The 16189-nt window shown below is 39.5% G+C and overlaps 1 long non-coding RNA gene across 1 annotated transcript; it reads left to right on the top strand.

Annotated features, from left to right (window-relative positions):
• Window positions 1-7094: 7094 nt before the first annotated feature.
• On the top strand, window positions 7095-15772 carry LOC121140670. The gene is made up of 3 exons (XR_005877595.1): window positions 7095-7147; window positions 15410-15487; window positions 15591-15772. It is a non-coding gene; the product is annotated as an uncharacterized LOC121140670 (long non-coding RNA).
• The last annotated feature ends 417 nt before the right edge of the window (window positions 15773-16189 follow it).

The following is a 16189-nucleotide window of genomic DNA, read 5'->3' as shown; positions in this document are numbered from 1 at the left end:
ACTGTGTTCATAGAAGCATTATTTGTAATAGTCAGAACCTGGAAGCAACCTAGATGCTCCTCAACTGAAGAGTGGATAGAGAAAATGTGGTACATTTACACAATGGAGTACTATTCAGCAGAGGTTTTATAATCTTAACACCGAGGCCCTCAGAATATGACCCTGTTAGAGATAAACTTTTAATAGACAAAAGTAGGGTAAAGTGTGGTCATCAGTATGGGCCATGATCCAGTGTGACTAGTGTCCCTATTAACATAGGGCATTTGAATACAGGGAAACATCTAGAATGAAGAAGACTTTGAGATAAATAGGAATGAGGCAGCTCTTTACCAGCCAACCCCACCCTACCCTTAAACTTGAACTTCTGATCTATAGAACTATAGGACTATGCACTCCTATTGTTTAAAAGGTTGGGTTTGTTGGGCATCATCATAGCAACTGTAACAAACCAACAAAGAAAGGTTCCAGAACATGTCCTAATCTGCCCAGTACTGCTCCAATGCAGTTTCTTTTCTTTGTTCTCCAAAACCAGCTTCATCTCTATGTCAGCTCGTGTATGTATATGCTTGTCTTTTTCCTCTTTCTGCCAGCTTCTGCCCACACTTCACTTGCTTGCCTTGAAGCAGGCTCTCCACAAATACATGTAGAATAGTTTCCACTTGCAAGAAGCACAGCCTGGAAAAAGTAGGAAATCCTCATGAAATTCATTGAACTGTAGTTGGAATGTAAAATGAAATTCAAAAGAAGAAATTTAAAAGGGGGAAAAAGAATTATATATAAGTGTTAGTTTTTTATATTCTCTAGTAACCTAGAGGTAGGTAGGTAGGTAGGTGTGTGTGTGTGTGTGTGTGTGTGTGTGTGTGTGAAAACTTACATATTTGAGGCTTGTATCCGTGTGCCATTTCCAATTCTCAGCCTGCTGGTAGGTGGATACCAAACAATGCGTTTCAAGACACACATGACACTGAATCCTGATGTGGTAATTAACTGAGGCTACCGCAACACTACAAAGTATAGTTTAAACAATAAGAATGCACGCTTTCATAGATATGGAGGCCACAATTCTAAGAGCAAGGTATCATCAATGTAAAGTCTGTAAGACAATTAGAAAAGAAAATCCATTTCATACCACTCTTTAAGCTTCAGATGGCCTGCTGACAACTCATGATAAACAAAACAAATAAACATCAGTCTGAATTTTACTTCCATCTTCAAAAATCAGCCCTTCTTGTACCAAAGCTCACCATTGTCAGAAGAAAACCATATATGTTGCATGAAGGGACATTCTACTGATGTCACTTCAGGTTATGTGTACCCCAACTCTAAGGCCAGTCACATTCTGAGTTAGTCAGTGTTAGGACTTTGTAACTAGTTTTGGAAGGATAGAATTTAATCTTAGTGTTTGGTGTCATCAGTGATTCAATCTGTCAGTGGAGAAGTCATGTGATCTTCTTTTAGGCTTATAGCCTCTTCATTGAGGGGATGGAAATTCTACAGACCTCAATGGACTGCTGTGAAAATGTTTGAGGATATATGGGAGCATACTTTGTGATGACCTAAGTAGTATTTGTGTTTGTTAGGCCAATAAGCAACATTGATTTTTAGGTCTGCAAACCAGAGCATCATGGAGGAGGACCGTAGTTGAAGAAAGATAATGACTTAATGGCATCTGGGAAATGGAGAGAAAGTCAAGGGCTGAGGAAATACATGTAGGGTACATCCATATAATGCACTTTCTCCGACAAGATGCCACCTCCTAATGGCCTATCCAGTATGAACTGAGCAATGGATGGATGCCTTAGTGAAGGCCCAGATGATCACAAACACCCCTCAATAGACATAACTACTGAGAAGAAGCATTCCACACACACTCCTTTGTGGAAAGAGGTTTCATATTTCACAAGGTGAACGGAGAGTGACTATCCAATGACACACTTGAGACACTGGTGGTTTGAATAGAAATAACCTCCCTAGGCTCATGTATTTGAATGCATCAGAAATGGCACTAGGTGACAGGGATTAGGAGGTGTGGACTAGTTGGAGTAGGTGTGGCCTTGTTGGAGGAAGTGTGTTACTGTGGGTAGGCAAATGCTCAAGTCATGTCCTGTGTCTCTGCCTGCTCCCTGTGGATCATGATGTAGAACTCTCAAGCTACTTCTCCAGCACCATTTATGCCTGCATGCCACCATTCTTCCTACCACAAGGACAATAGACTAAACCTCTGAACTGTAAGTCCGCCCCAATTAAATGTTTTCCTGTATTAGAGTTTCGATAGTCATGGTATCTCTTCATAGCTATAGCATATTGACTAAGATAGGCCCAATGATAAAAACTGATGCTAAAGCTGTTCAACAGCTTCAATATATGAAATTCTATTGAATCATTTTGTTTAACATGATGGCTATACTTCCCATTGAAAATTAGCATCTATGTGTCTCATGGGCTGTTGAACATGTACTTTGAGCTCACAAAATAGAACAATAAGATTTCAAAGCCTTTGCCATGGCCCTACATCTCTGATTCAGGTTGTCTCATCCTGCAATAAGGTCTAAAATGAAAATTACCAGCTCTAATTTCAGCCAAATGTTTGCAAGGAGAGGGTTCAATACCTGCATGAGGAGAAAGGGACATGTGAAGGAGGAAAAAGCAAGAGAGCTGATATAAAGTGGAGCCCTAGCTACAGTCACACTGCCATCACTTCCCTAGCACCCTCCATGGAGGAGTCATCATGGTGTCTATAACCTTTGTTGGCAGAGCATCAGTTTCTGCCAATAACTGTAGGACTTATTGGAGCTGAGAAGGAAACCTCAAGGCCATCGACTTTCTGTACACCTGCCTAACCTCACTAGCCAGAAAGTTCAAATGCTCAAATCATACCTGACATATACTGAGTGGCCTCAAAATTCGACAGGAAGCAGACTTGGAGGGATGGAGAGTCTGTATGAACAGTGGCTCTGCTGAGATGGGTAGGAGTTCAGAAAGACTCCTGCCCCAGGACCAGGCTGTCCTATACATCATTTCCTATGGTGTTGACTTCAGCTCCTCCACCCCCCACATCTTTGGTATTTACAAAGGTTCCTTCCACCTTACAACAAAATGTCTAATCCTGTAAGTTGTATCTTGTACCTGACACTTCTCTGCCTGAACTGCCTGCCTCTAATTCTTTTCCAGAACCCAGGAGAATCTAGATTCAGTCACCAACCCCCTAAGTGATCCCTGTATTTTATCACTGACCTACTTTTTTTCTGGATGTTGGTTTAGTCACTCGGTACACCCTAACACTGGAATGCTCTCTTTCCTTATCAGCCAGAATTATTAGAATATTTTTGGAGGGCTTGCAGCTCCACCTACTCTCAACCCCCGGTAGTTTTCACCAGACTGACAGTAGAGTGCTGCAGGGAGGAGGCTTACTTTCTTCAGTGCTGTAACTCAAATACCCTGCAGTGACTGATTCAAAGTGCAGCTCTTTGTGAGGAAGGAACTAAGTTACCAAATACCTGGACTTTGCCAGATGGAAGACCCGGACTCCATTCACTGTGATGTTACAACCTTTAATACAGAAGCAGTCAGTTGCACTACACTTTAATTACTTCTTGGGCAGCATCCAAGCTCTGGAAATGTTGGTGGGAAGTTTGCAGATGCTCTGTGCATCCCATGAGTATTAGGAAAGGAGATTTCTTTTATTCTCAAAACTTCATAGTTGGGATCTATACTGGGAGTCAGACTGACTTGGGTTATGATTTCAGCTCCACTGTGAAGGGCTGTGACTTGGATGAACACGATTCTCAGTTCTCACATCTGCAAACCGGGACAAATGACACCCATACACTAAGCACTGGTGTAATATTCAACTGTCATCAAGTAAATTAAATGACATGGTGGATGAACATCATTCCTTATTATCCTTGACAAAAATTTAGAAAATTATCTCAACTAGCAATACAGGTTTTCCTATACAAATGATAGAATACCAATAAATATAGCCCTTGACCTTGTAAAAGACCTGAAGTATTTTGCTTACGAGCAATTTAAGGTGGCCGAAGGGGGCCTGTAGGATATGGAACAGAAATTTGTTCAAGTGGGGCTCATCACTCAGGCTGGACCAAGCCCAGGACACTTAGGGTAGACATCTCTATGTTGTGTGTCTTCTCCCACATGTTGGCTCATCTGTTTATTCGTATCTTAGTATCCACAACCCTTCCAAGTAGCACTTAATTCATTTGGTATTCACATTGTTCCTTGGTGGGTCAATATTACTGAAATACATTTATGTAATTAAAAGCAAAGCATATATCCTAGTGGCTGTAAGAACCAGCAGGATTCTTGACAATTGGTAGGCACTTGGTAAATGGTACCTTGACACGTCCTTCTTTCTTTCTCTAAATGCTGATCTTTTTCAGGACTGATGCTAGGATATGCACACCATTGTGCTCCTAGTTCACTTAATCGATGAGTATTTTTGGATAGTGGGAACAAAGCAAAGCTGCAGTCTCTGGAGAAGAGGATGTTCAGACATGAGCTCAAACATAAGAGTTGATATCTGATACTTCATGGGGTGGGAGAAGCTCAGGATGCAGCTAAAATATTTTTGCATACTGTAGTAATAACCTAGACTGTAGCATATCTAGAGGCAAAGAGGCCATGTCTTCTCACAGTGAGATGTGAAGAGATCTGAGAAAGAACTGAGCTCTGGAAGAATTGTCTACAAACCATTGCTTTTTCCATTATGTCACAATTTTCCAATTCCTGTGACTATTTTGGCCAAATCAGCAAAGTACCACCACCTTAGAGCAGAAAATATCTGTCATTTTGCCAGTCATCCTATTCACTCCTCAAAGCCAGCAAACCAAAGAAGAGTGGTACTATTATTTTCAAAGAAGGAGAATGACATCATCAAAGGAAAAATGACTCTTGTGGCATAGATGAAGCTGTGACACAGAAAGGAAGAAGTAACTCAATACTATAGACTTTTTTCTCCCCACTCAGGGCAAAGCAAAGATGTCCTGGGATGCTTGCTCATCCTGGGATAGTAAGAGTAAAGATAAGGTGTAGAAAAATAACCAAATAATAAACATGGGTCTGCTCCTGCAGAAGGGCCTCTAACTCTGTTGGTGCATAACCTCACTCTGCCCTTTCCTTAATAGAATAAATATGGCCTACCCTGCAATGATCAATTTCCTAAACTGTGCTGACACAAGGGAAAATATCCTCAGTGAGAAAATTAAATGTGGGTGTCATGGGGCTAGTAGGAAACAAATGACATTGTCTATCTCTCCTCCTTCCTCTGGTTGGATCATTTCTCCTTAGGCTGGCATGAAGCTCTGTATACGGTTGATGTCCCAGCTGAGAGTAGAAATGTCTGGGCTGTGGAATTGTGTCATAGTTATTCATTCATTCACTCCAATCAACTTTTATTTGCATTGACATGGAATTTTATCTAGATCTGTACCTCCAATTTGTGATCTCCAGTCTGGGTCTTCTTGGGACATGCACATTCTACTAATTCTCTATGAGCTCCAGATTCTGCTGGGCCTGTGTCTTCATATGTTAAATGGAGTTCATTTTGTCATCAGAGTCAACAAGTTAAGCTACATCTTTAATAGCCTACTGCCAGAATGGCATCTGTCAACCCCCATGCCTAGAACACTGTGAATAGAGAAGGAGCTTGCTGTACTCATGAAAGTAATCCTCCTTGCCTCTCCTGGGAATGGCCAGGCCCTGTGGTCAACAATGTGAAGGTCATCAGGCTTAGTGTTATCCTCATGCAGTTCACTGTCTGGAAGTACCCAGGGGTCACCCTCCAAAGCATAGGTCTCTGAGAATTCCCACTTTTCATTAGTTGGGAGAGCTCATTCCAAATATCAAGCAATTTGCTGCTCCCATAGCCAAGTGAATGTAACATGGAAGTCCTGAGAAAAATACCATGACAGAAGTCTGTCATGAGTGAATAACAATTTAAATGGTCTTTGGATTTTAATCTAGTAAATAGAATGTGAAATAGTATTAGCAATAAAAAGTAGAATGGAACTCTAGTCATTAATATGGTGTGATGTGTGTGTGACTTCTGGAGACAAAGCATGGTGCATAGGAAGGTTCCATGGCTCAGCGGTCACATGAAGCTTCCTATCCCATGACTCACGACTGGACAATTATAACACAAAAAAAGGTACAGAAGAACACTTTACTTCTTCACCTTGTGAAGACAATCCAGGATGACAGATGTGTTTTTGGTGAAACAGAAAGGGATAGTTTGTTCAGTACCGTGAATTGGTACTCTAGGAGAAGAGGGGAATTCATGTCCTTAGCTGCATACAGAGCACTGGCAAGGGACTTAGGGAGAGAGGGAGAATGGGGCCAGTCTCATATGCAGGGAAGATCCAAATGCAAAGACTAATGCAATTTGGCAAGATCACAAAAATTTAACAAGAGTTCTCCATAGCGAATGCAGAATGCACTGCTCTGATCTGGGACAAAATTCAAAACTGAGAACACATTTACATTAGACTTCTTAATCTTTGCTTTTGCCTTTATACCAAATTTATACATCTGGCAATTATTAATTTCTAAAAGTCTGTTAAAGTCCAAATCAAGCCTTTTGGGGTCAGGGGAATGAAAATCATGTGGAAACTTTCACTCTGCTGATGCTCAAAATTTTATGAGAGGCAGAAGAAAGTGCCTGACATAGGTTCTGAAGGTAGAGTCAAGAGATCAAGTGAAGCTTATGGAATACATCAAAGATCACTAAAAACTGTTTGACCCAGGGGATGGGGACTTGACTGTAAATCCCAATTCAAGCTAAATCTATGTAGTAAGCACAGAGTGGGTCCCCTACTTAGAAACAGATCTAACACACAGTTGCTCTACTCTAAATTAGCCATTCATGTAATTTCATGTGCCAAAAGTAGGATATCTATTCTTTGCCACTATTATGTGAGTTCACACCTTATCCCAAATTGTCAGTAGGCACTTGGAAGACTAGGTCTAATAATCAGAGAAGGAGGTACTGTAGGGTTTTTAAGTACATCTGTGAATTTATAAATCAGTGTATCGACTTTGCTGAGACTACCTATTCTCCTTATTACTCCAGTGACTGTGAAGGTGAATTTGTCTGGAGCACATGCTTCCCACATCATCCATCCCAGTCCAGGTATGAGCTTAAAGTTTTAGTTTAAATGATATTAGGTTAGGACCATGAGTACAGTTTGATTTCTGGGGCAGCACTCTGAAAACACAGACCACCTAAGATTTTGAGCGTGTCTATAATGATAAATGTGCTTGGGATTCAAAATTGTGTACCAAATATTAAGTGGTCTAGGTGCAGAAATGGCCAAAGAGAATACAATCCACTCAGGAACTGGGATGTTGGAAATTATAACATGATATGGGAAGTCCCTCAATAAAGTGAAGACGAGTTTCTTAGAGAGCCTATGTGACCATTCTGGGAGAAAGAAATGGCTGGGTCATTTGTGAAGAAAGAAATATTTGAATGTTATTTTATAGAAATAAAAGGCACTATAGCATCTAACATAGATAAAAAGTTCAGTGTGCATAGAAGTGGGGTGATCCAAGCAAAAGTATACATGCCTACCCTAGTGATCAGACTTGTCAGCAAGAATCTTTAACTGCTAAGCCTGTTTTCATGACAAGACAACCTTAAGGAGGAAGAATTTCCTTTGCTCATGGTGGTGGGGCTGGGAGAGTGACGGTGGAGCGAAGCATCTCACACCGATCTTGGCAGGGAAAAGAGAGTGGCCCTGCTCACTAGATTTCTTGTTGCCTCAGGTCCTCTGTCCCTCCAGCTAACAGGATTGTGTCTCTCAGGTTCTGAGTGTACTTCCAACATTAGCAATCCTCTCCGGATAATACTTCACAGACACACCCAGGGGGTGGGCTTTCCCAGTACGCTAGGCATGTCTCAATCTAATCAAGTGGACAATCAAGATTAACCATTACAGCTTATTGGATGAAGGAGGGGAGGGGAATGGCGAGCCATAATCAATACACGGTGGCTGAATAGTGTTGCGTGAGACATCAAGCAATATAATGATGCCTCCTAGTACCCTGTGTTGTACTGGGAAGATAAGGTGTGGGAGAAAACATTCTGTAGAGATGATACAAAACACAAACAGCAGCAGCTACACACACAAGGCATTGTGATGTGCTAGGACTGTTCCAGGAGTCATGGGAGTTGTGTCATTTTACAATGACAGTATAGCTCCTGCAATGATGCAACCTCTTAATCTTCCAAATTTAGGAGCATGATTCTTTGAATGAGAAAGACATGGTGGCTACAGTTAGTTAAGGATCCTATTAGGAAATGCAATAGCCAAAGTCCTGGTGTGCTTGAGAGAAATGGGGGAAGAGAGAAAGGGAGGGAGGGAAGGAGGGGAGAGGGAGGGAAGGAAGTGACAAGCAGGAAGATCAGATTCAGAGAAAGAAGAAATGAGGCAGGACAGTTTACAGATACAAGTCAATGGAGGTCCAGGCAGCTTCTAGAAACTGGGAAAGGTGTGCAACTAGCATCTTCCTTGGAGTCCACTTTATACTTCATGCATTTAACATGCCAATTTAAGATACTACACTTACAGTGATTTTAGGTACTTAATTCCTGGAGATGATAGTACACTAGCAAATGGAAGCCAATACATGTTAAAACAATGTTCTTTGTCTCCTGGCACTAGTGAGATGGCTTGGCTTAACAGTTAAAGATTCTTGCTGACAAGTTTGAGGACCTGAGTTCTATCCCTGGGACCTACATTGTGAAAGAGAAAATAAATTCCTATAGGTTGTTCTCTGACCCCCATGTGTGCTGTGATTGATATATATATATACATATATATATATAGTATTAGAAATCATCATAAAATAAAGGAAATGAATTTCACCTGAAAGATAAACAGAGAAGATAGAGAGCATTCAGGATGGTATGGCCTTAGATGCCTTCCTTTAATTCTAGCACAGAGGCAGAAGCAGGCAGATCTCTATGACATCCAGGCTAATCAGGGTTGTGTCAATAACAAAGAAAAATAGCAGCGTATGTATGTATGTGTATACATGTGCACACACATGTGTATATGTATGTATATATGTGACATAAAATTAAAAGTAGACTATATGAAATGACTATAGGATCAAAGCATGAGAGGAGGATCATGGGGGAGGGGAAAGAAAGGCAAATAGTGCCTGTTGTGAAATATTTAACGAAGCAAAGATGTGTTACATTCATTTATACTGTGGAATATTACTTTAACTATCTAAAGGTATGGCGCATTTGTTTATGCTGCATTTGTTTGATGATATTAGGATGTGTGTTTAATTATGTAAAGATGTATTTCATTTCTTTCACCTTGCCTGCTTAAGGCACCTGATTGATCTAATAAAGAATTGAATGACCAATAGCTAGGCAGAGCTGGTAGGCAGAGAGAATAAATCGAAGGAGAAATCTAGGTTTGGGGAAGAAAGAGTGGCATGGAAGCCAAGTACCCACCAGCCAGCCTAATATAGAAACAGCAGGAAAATAAGATATACAGAAAGAAAGAAGGTAAAAAGCCCTGAGACAAAAGGTAGATAAAGAGAAACAGTTTAATTTAAGTTACAAAGAGCTAGGAAATGAGCCAAAGCAAGGCCCAGCATTCATAACGGCTAAGAAATCTCTGTGTCATGATTTGGAAGCTGACTTGTGCCCCTCTCCTTCCTAAAAGAAATCCTGGTACAAATGCCCATTTTTCCCTATATACATGATCCAAATTTACCTATCTGCATCTCTGTCTCTGCCCTTAACTCTTTACAAACACACATACAGACAAACACAGACACACACAGCTACACACACACACACACACACACACACACACACACACACACACACCCCTAGACACACAGAAGATGAACTATCGGAGATGAAGGCCAGTGGGAGGGGAAGTAGGTCAAGACAGGATAATGAGAAGAAATTTGTACAAATAATAATGATACATATTTATGAGGCCACATTGAAATCCATTATTTTATATGATAATAAAAGTCTCATAATAAAATAGCAAACAATGAAAATGAATGAGCCCCAGAGGTGTTTATTTACTAGAGATGACAATGTTAAAAATGGCAGAGCTAGTGTCATAAACAAATTGTGGTGACTCACTCACTGTCAAAGCCAAGTCTGTATAGACTCCCAATTCTTTAGCTGCATTAAAGGTGGATTTTCATCACTGCCTTCCACTCCCAGTTCTTATCCTCTCCCTTGGTGTTATAACTGTCCCAACAAAAATGTGTCAGTCTTCAGAAAGTATATGAAAAAAGAGCAATTAACCTATCTTGCCACCCCACATTGAAAAAAAAACCTAAAGAAGAAGGAGAAAAAATCATAGGTCATTAATGTCTCAGTCTCAAAAAGATTAGAGGATCTGAGTTTAAAAATTAGAGTGTGTGATAAAAAGCATATTTGTCATAAATATTTAACCTCCCCCAGCATGGTGGTGATTAGATTGCTGAACTAGCCACCTGCTGGCCTCCCTTCTCCTGCCTTTTCAGCATTTTATTCCATCTATGAGAAATGGAATATTAGAGAAAGTCTAAGAAAATGAAATACTGCATAACATACCAACATTTTATTTGAAAGAACTCTAAAATGATACTTTTTAATTGTTGAGCTCATCCTAACTCTGCCATCTATTTAAAGGGCACAATGGACCTGAGAACTATGAATTATCACGTGGAGATGGTTATCTCTTGTCACATTCAGCGTTCATTCACTGTACCCCTTGGGGTCAGGGAGCAGCAGGCACAGTCCTGGTCCATCCACACCTCCTTGAGTGCCTACATTGGTAATACTCCTTAGCATATATATCAGCACTAGGCTTGGCTATATAGCTTGCTTTGCTTGAAAGTACCTATGAAACTCAAAGCAGGACCCAAACAATGTTTCCAAACTTGCATGTAGTCTCTTGCTTTTCTCAGAATGCTGATTATGACAAGCTTTGACAAGCTAACTAGATTGTAAATGGCACGTAGTTTATTTGCCCCATGTCTCTGTCAGGAGTGAGTTAACTGCTGCGTGTGAAATGTGCCCATGTGATGCTCGTCAGCTGACCCATCAGGAGTAGTGACATCTGAGTGAGACTAGTCCAAACTGGAAGAATCATCTGGCTGAATGCAGAACAAAATTACTGATCAGCATAATCAAGACCTAAAATAATGATAAACATTATCATCACCACCACCATGGCATTAGGTTGGCTTGTCATGCAACAAAGCATGATTGATATTCTTCCCTATTGCATTCATAAAAGCTCTGCTCTTGTGTCATCGTTATTAAAATTAACTATAAAGTCATACAATAAAAAGCAAAGGAACCCACAGTCATTCATTATAAACACTGGGTTTGGCAGAACTAATCTCACTACTAGGAATAATGTAGTTGCAGGGCACTTACTGCCACTCACATGCTATATCATACCTAAACCTTAGCCTCATTTGCGTAGTCAGAATTATTGGCAAGATAGGCAATGTATGCAGCTCCATCACGTTAACTCATGGTCACTCAATTTTAACACTGTCCTTCCACATTTCACATCCATATTTAAGCTGAAGTGTTTCTTAAGATGCTTTTCTTTGGTGAAGCACAACAGAAACCCTCGATTTTAATGAGCTCATGAATGTAAAAGTATGAATGTTGTTCAGATGTGTAGAACCTAATATGCAGTGCAATCATGTATTGGCCACCACTGGAGCCTAAGTGTGTGTTCATTTAACCCATACTGTCTCCATTTCTAGACTTCCATATCACATATATGCAGCACACACACCCATTCTCTCTCTCTCTCTCTCTCTCTCTCTCTCTCTCTCTCTCTCTCTCTCTCTCTCTCTCTCTCTTTCTCTCTCTCTCTCTCTGCATTTCACCTCTTCAGTGTTCAGTGTAAGACATCAGGCAGACCTAGCTGCCATGTTTACACAGATTTCCCATTCTGTGGAGATAAGTTACATTGTCCCAACTTAACTGAGAAGCTCACTTCTTTGCTGACTACTTTTGTCTCAAGCATGAAATCAATAGTGTGATTTTCTAAAATCCCTCACCAATAATGCTACAGATATAATTAGCAAAGGAAGGGACAGGTCTCAAAGATATAAAGATCCAGAAAGTGTGATTAATGACAGGATAACAAAGCATTAGATATATATTATAGTGTCTCTCTTGGTTCTCAGCCTCAAATTCTTGTCATACAAACAATTTCAAAACTTTGTCATTCTAACAGGCTAAATCTTTCCACCATAGATCTCAGCAGCAGCTCTTGGGGGTTTGCCTTTTTTCTTATTCATATTAACAAGGCCAGGCAGTGGTGGCGCACGCCTTTAAACCCAGCACTTGGGAGGCAGAGGCAGGCGGATCTCTGTGAGTTCGAGGCTGGGCTGGACCGACAGCCTCCAAAACAATAGAGAGAAACCCTGTCTCATAAAATCCAAAAAAAAAGATTAATGACTATTTATCTTAGCATCTTATATTTATAAGAACACTAGAGTCAATTTTTGTTTTTCTGGCTCAGGGTCTGGCTCATGGAAAGAAACCAACAAATGCTTGTGGGTGATTAAATAAACACAGGCAATGTTAAGGCTTAGAATCAGGAAATAAATTTATGGGCTAACATGTTCTGTCTGAATTGATTGTGTTCTTTGCAATTGTGAAGTGAGGAAAAAAATATAATGTTAGGAGATGTCTCCAAGTTCTACACAACTGGTATGTAGACTCAATCTATCCAGATTTTTACTTAGGAATCTACTGTAACTATTGTGCTCTTTTTATCTTGGTCAACTTTCCAACATGCAACCATGGAGGAAAATCAGAATGATAAACAGCTTTGCCAAGGAAAAAGGTGATAGAGCATATGCAGGTCACTGTTCTAGAGAACTAATCACGTAATTTTTGAGAAAAATAGTAAGGCTAAGGATGGAATGATTGACACTTATGGAGCTGATTTTTCGTGATCAAAATTGAGACACATAGTCAACCATGAGTCTACTTACCTACTGGATATCTTTTGTGTGTAAGTTTTCGGAGCCTAATAGTTTAAGCATCGTTTTTTATAATGTCATTATTTTTCAATAAAGAATGTTCCCCTGATGTAGGTTACACCAAAACTGAGTCATCCCAAGGAATGAAGAGTTAGAAAGGAAGACTTGGCAAGAGGAATTAACATAGGGGGACTTTAGAAAGACACATAGTTTTATGCTTTCTTAACCCATCTGAATTCTCCTGGATATCCTTAGCCCAAGTTCCATTATCATGCCCATTGAATCCAAGATTGAGCTCAGAGCAGAAAAATTTGTTATAATAAATGCATGCATCTATTATTTAGTCCTCTTATTATATTCTACAGTATGTCATAATTAACTACATAAAATGTAATTACCTGATAAAACACCTTTAAACATTAATTCCAGTGTACATATTCATGATTAAAATATCAACAATAATGACTTCACTAACAAAATACTTGCAGATGCTATTGCACAGAATGAATATCTTGACATTGTTTCCTTTATTCATTACAATCTGAGCATCAAAGATTTAAGATGTTATTTGTAGTGAATTCATGGTAAATATGTTATGTCATATCTCAACTATTTAGAGAGTGTGCGTGCTTAGACAAGGTACTTAAGTGCTGACTTATTAAGATTTCCCATATATGATATGGATATAGGAGTAAGGCTATTGTGATAGCTAAAAGAGATAATGTAGTGTATGCTTTTTACATATTATGTTACTTATCATAGTGCCAATACATTTATTTAGTAAGGAAAATATTTTCCAAGAGCAAAATTCAACTTGAACAAACTTGAATAAAGAAATGATTTATTATAGCAATATGGGTTTACAGAAACTGAATGTAGAAGGAGACTTGAATGTGGAGAAAATGTACTTAAAGTTCATCATGGTGGTTTGAGTAAGAATGGACCACATAGGCTCATATATTTGAATGCTTGGCCATTACAGAGTGGTTCTTCTTGACAGGTATTAGGAGGTGTGGTCTTGTTAGAGGAAGTATGTCACTGGGGTAGGCTAAGAGATTTCAAGAGCCCAAGCCAGGCCCAGTATCTCTCTATTCCTGTTGCCTACTGATTCTGAGATAGAACTCTCAGCTACCTCTCCAGCACCATGTCTGCATTGCTTCCCACCAAATGAAAATTGCCTAAACCTCTGAAATGTAAGCCAGTTACAATTAAATGCTTTCCTTTATAAGAATTGCCATGGCTATGGTGTCACTTCACAACAACAGAATGGTGACTATGACAGACATATATGGTCATACAGTCTTCTTTTATTTTTTTTTAGTTTTTACAAGGCAGGATTTCTCTGTATTGTTTTAGAGGCTGTTGGTCCAGCCCGGCCTCGAACTCACAAAGATCTGCCTGCCTCTGCCTCCCGAGTCCTGGGTTTAAAGGCGTGTGCCACCACCGCCCGGCTTTCATACAGTCTTCTGATGAAGTAAAACTACCTTTAAAAATGGTCCAGCTGGAGTAAAAAAAGAGATAGCTTAAGTTTCTTTAGTCTATGGACTGAACTAAGGGCTCATCCTTGTCCCAAGGAAATGTAGCCAGGAGTTAGAAAAGGATTTGTTCAATGAGAATAATCCAGATCAGCCATATTAGTTGAGTAGGCAGGAGAGGATCATTTAATCTGTAAACATGACAGAAGGAGGGGATACAACTCAGGAAAGAGGAGCACTATGTGAAAAAAAAATGAATAGTAGTTTTATACCACACATTGTGCCAATATTTTATAGAAGAATTGAAAAAAACTTTTAAGTCTATTTTACTTAACAATAGCACAATTAATTGAATTTTACTCCCTTCATCTGTTGTACTCTGTGTTCCCTCTGCAAACTTGCAGTTGAATAATGCATTTTCTCTGCCATTCATGTTTTTCTATTTGCATGTATTCTTCTGAATGTCACTAAACAGCAGTTTCACAAGCCATGCTCTGCAATGACGCCAGCTTGACTTCTAAGGCCTGCATAGTGCTGCCAACATTCATACTGGGCTTTCCCAGGTTTCTGGTGCCAAACATTTCCAAAGCTCAACACAGAGATTCCCTTTGGATATTCTTCTTAATCTACTCTTTTCTCACATGGTTCTTGAGGCACACCCTGGCAGAAATAGCATAATTGAAGATAGGTTTCCATTTTCTTAAGATTTCTGCCTAAATAATTCTAGAAAAATGAAAGGGAATTCCTTGAACTTGTAGGGCTATTTTGGGATTAATTATCCTGTGAAAAGGCAAACAAGTAGTTTATGTATGATTTTTCAAGTGTTTTGGTCCCTTCAAAGCTGAAATATTGATTGACAGTATAAACAAACTTAAGAGGTGATTCATAGCTGCTTACAATATCTGAGTAAATATTTTCATACAAATTTGCAGATATTGAACTGCAATATTCAAAGATGCTGAAGGATATAACTCTGCACAGTCAGTGAAGTGACAGATCCAGAATCTGAGGTATTGTTCATCTAACTGAAATTGTATGTCCACAAATATTGAGGGAGTGTTGGAAGCAGGAAAATAACAGAATCAACTAAGTTCTGGTGAAAATATTCTCCAGCCCCTGTAGCAAGCACAGCAGGAACGAAGATCTCTGTGTGAAATGAATAAGTCCCTAACATCCCCATAGCTCTACGATGATGAAATGATCCTGAAATGCACCCACGCCAGAAAAGCTACCATTGGACTGACATTTAAAGTAGAGGAAGTCAAAAATGAACAGGTAGGTAACCTTTGCGGGCCAAATTTTGATTTGTGGAGAGCATTTTAGAAAATACGTTGAGGACATTTATTATGCAAAAGTGTTCAGTAAAATGGGTATATTTTTTGGGGAAAGAAAGTTAGATTCTGCTATGAGAAGTAAATGCTAATGCTTAGATATCGCTATTGGAATGGTATGGTAGGTGGAAGGAATTGCAGAAACCATTTATTTCAACTCTATCATTGCATTTTCAATGAACCAGTCAGAAAGGTCAGGCCATAGAACAAGTCTATATAGAAATGGACCGTCATTCTTCTGAGAGGAACCTCAAATTCTAGTTGCCTTTATAGACATCTCAGCTTTTTTATCAGCTGATCAGAGTAGCCAGTATGATTTTATTATTTCATTTCTTATGACAACAAAATTCCATTCCCCAAATAACTATTCTCTTTAATTTG

Source organism: Mesocricetus auratus, unplaced genomic scaffold (genome assembly GCF_017639785.1).
Source record: "Mesocricetus auratus isolate SY011 unplaced genomic scaffold, BCM_Maur_2.0 Super-Scaffold_100006, whole genome shotgun sequence".
Lineage (NCBI taxonomy): Eukaryota > Metazoa > Chordata > Mammalia > Rodentia > Cricetidae > Mesocricetus > Mesocricetus auratus.
Note: the sequence above shows the minus strand (reverse complement) of the source record. Positions and strands in the feature narration are given on the sequence as shown.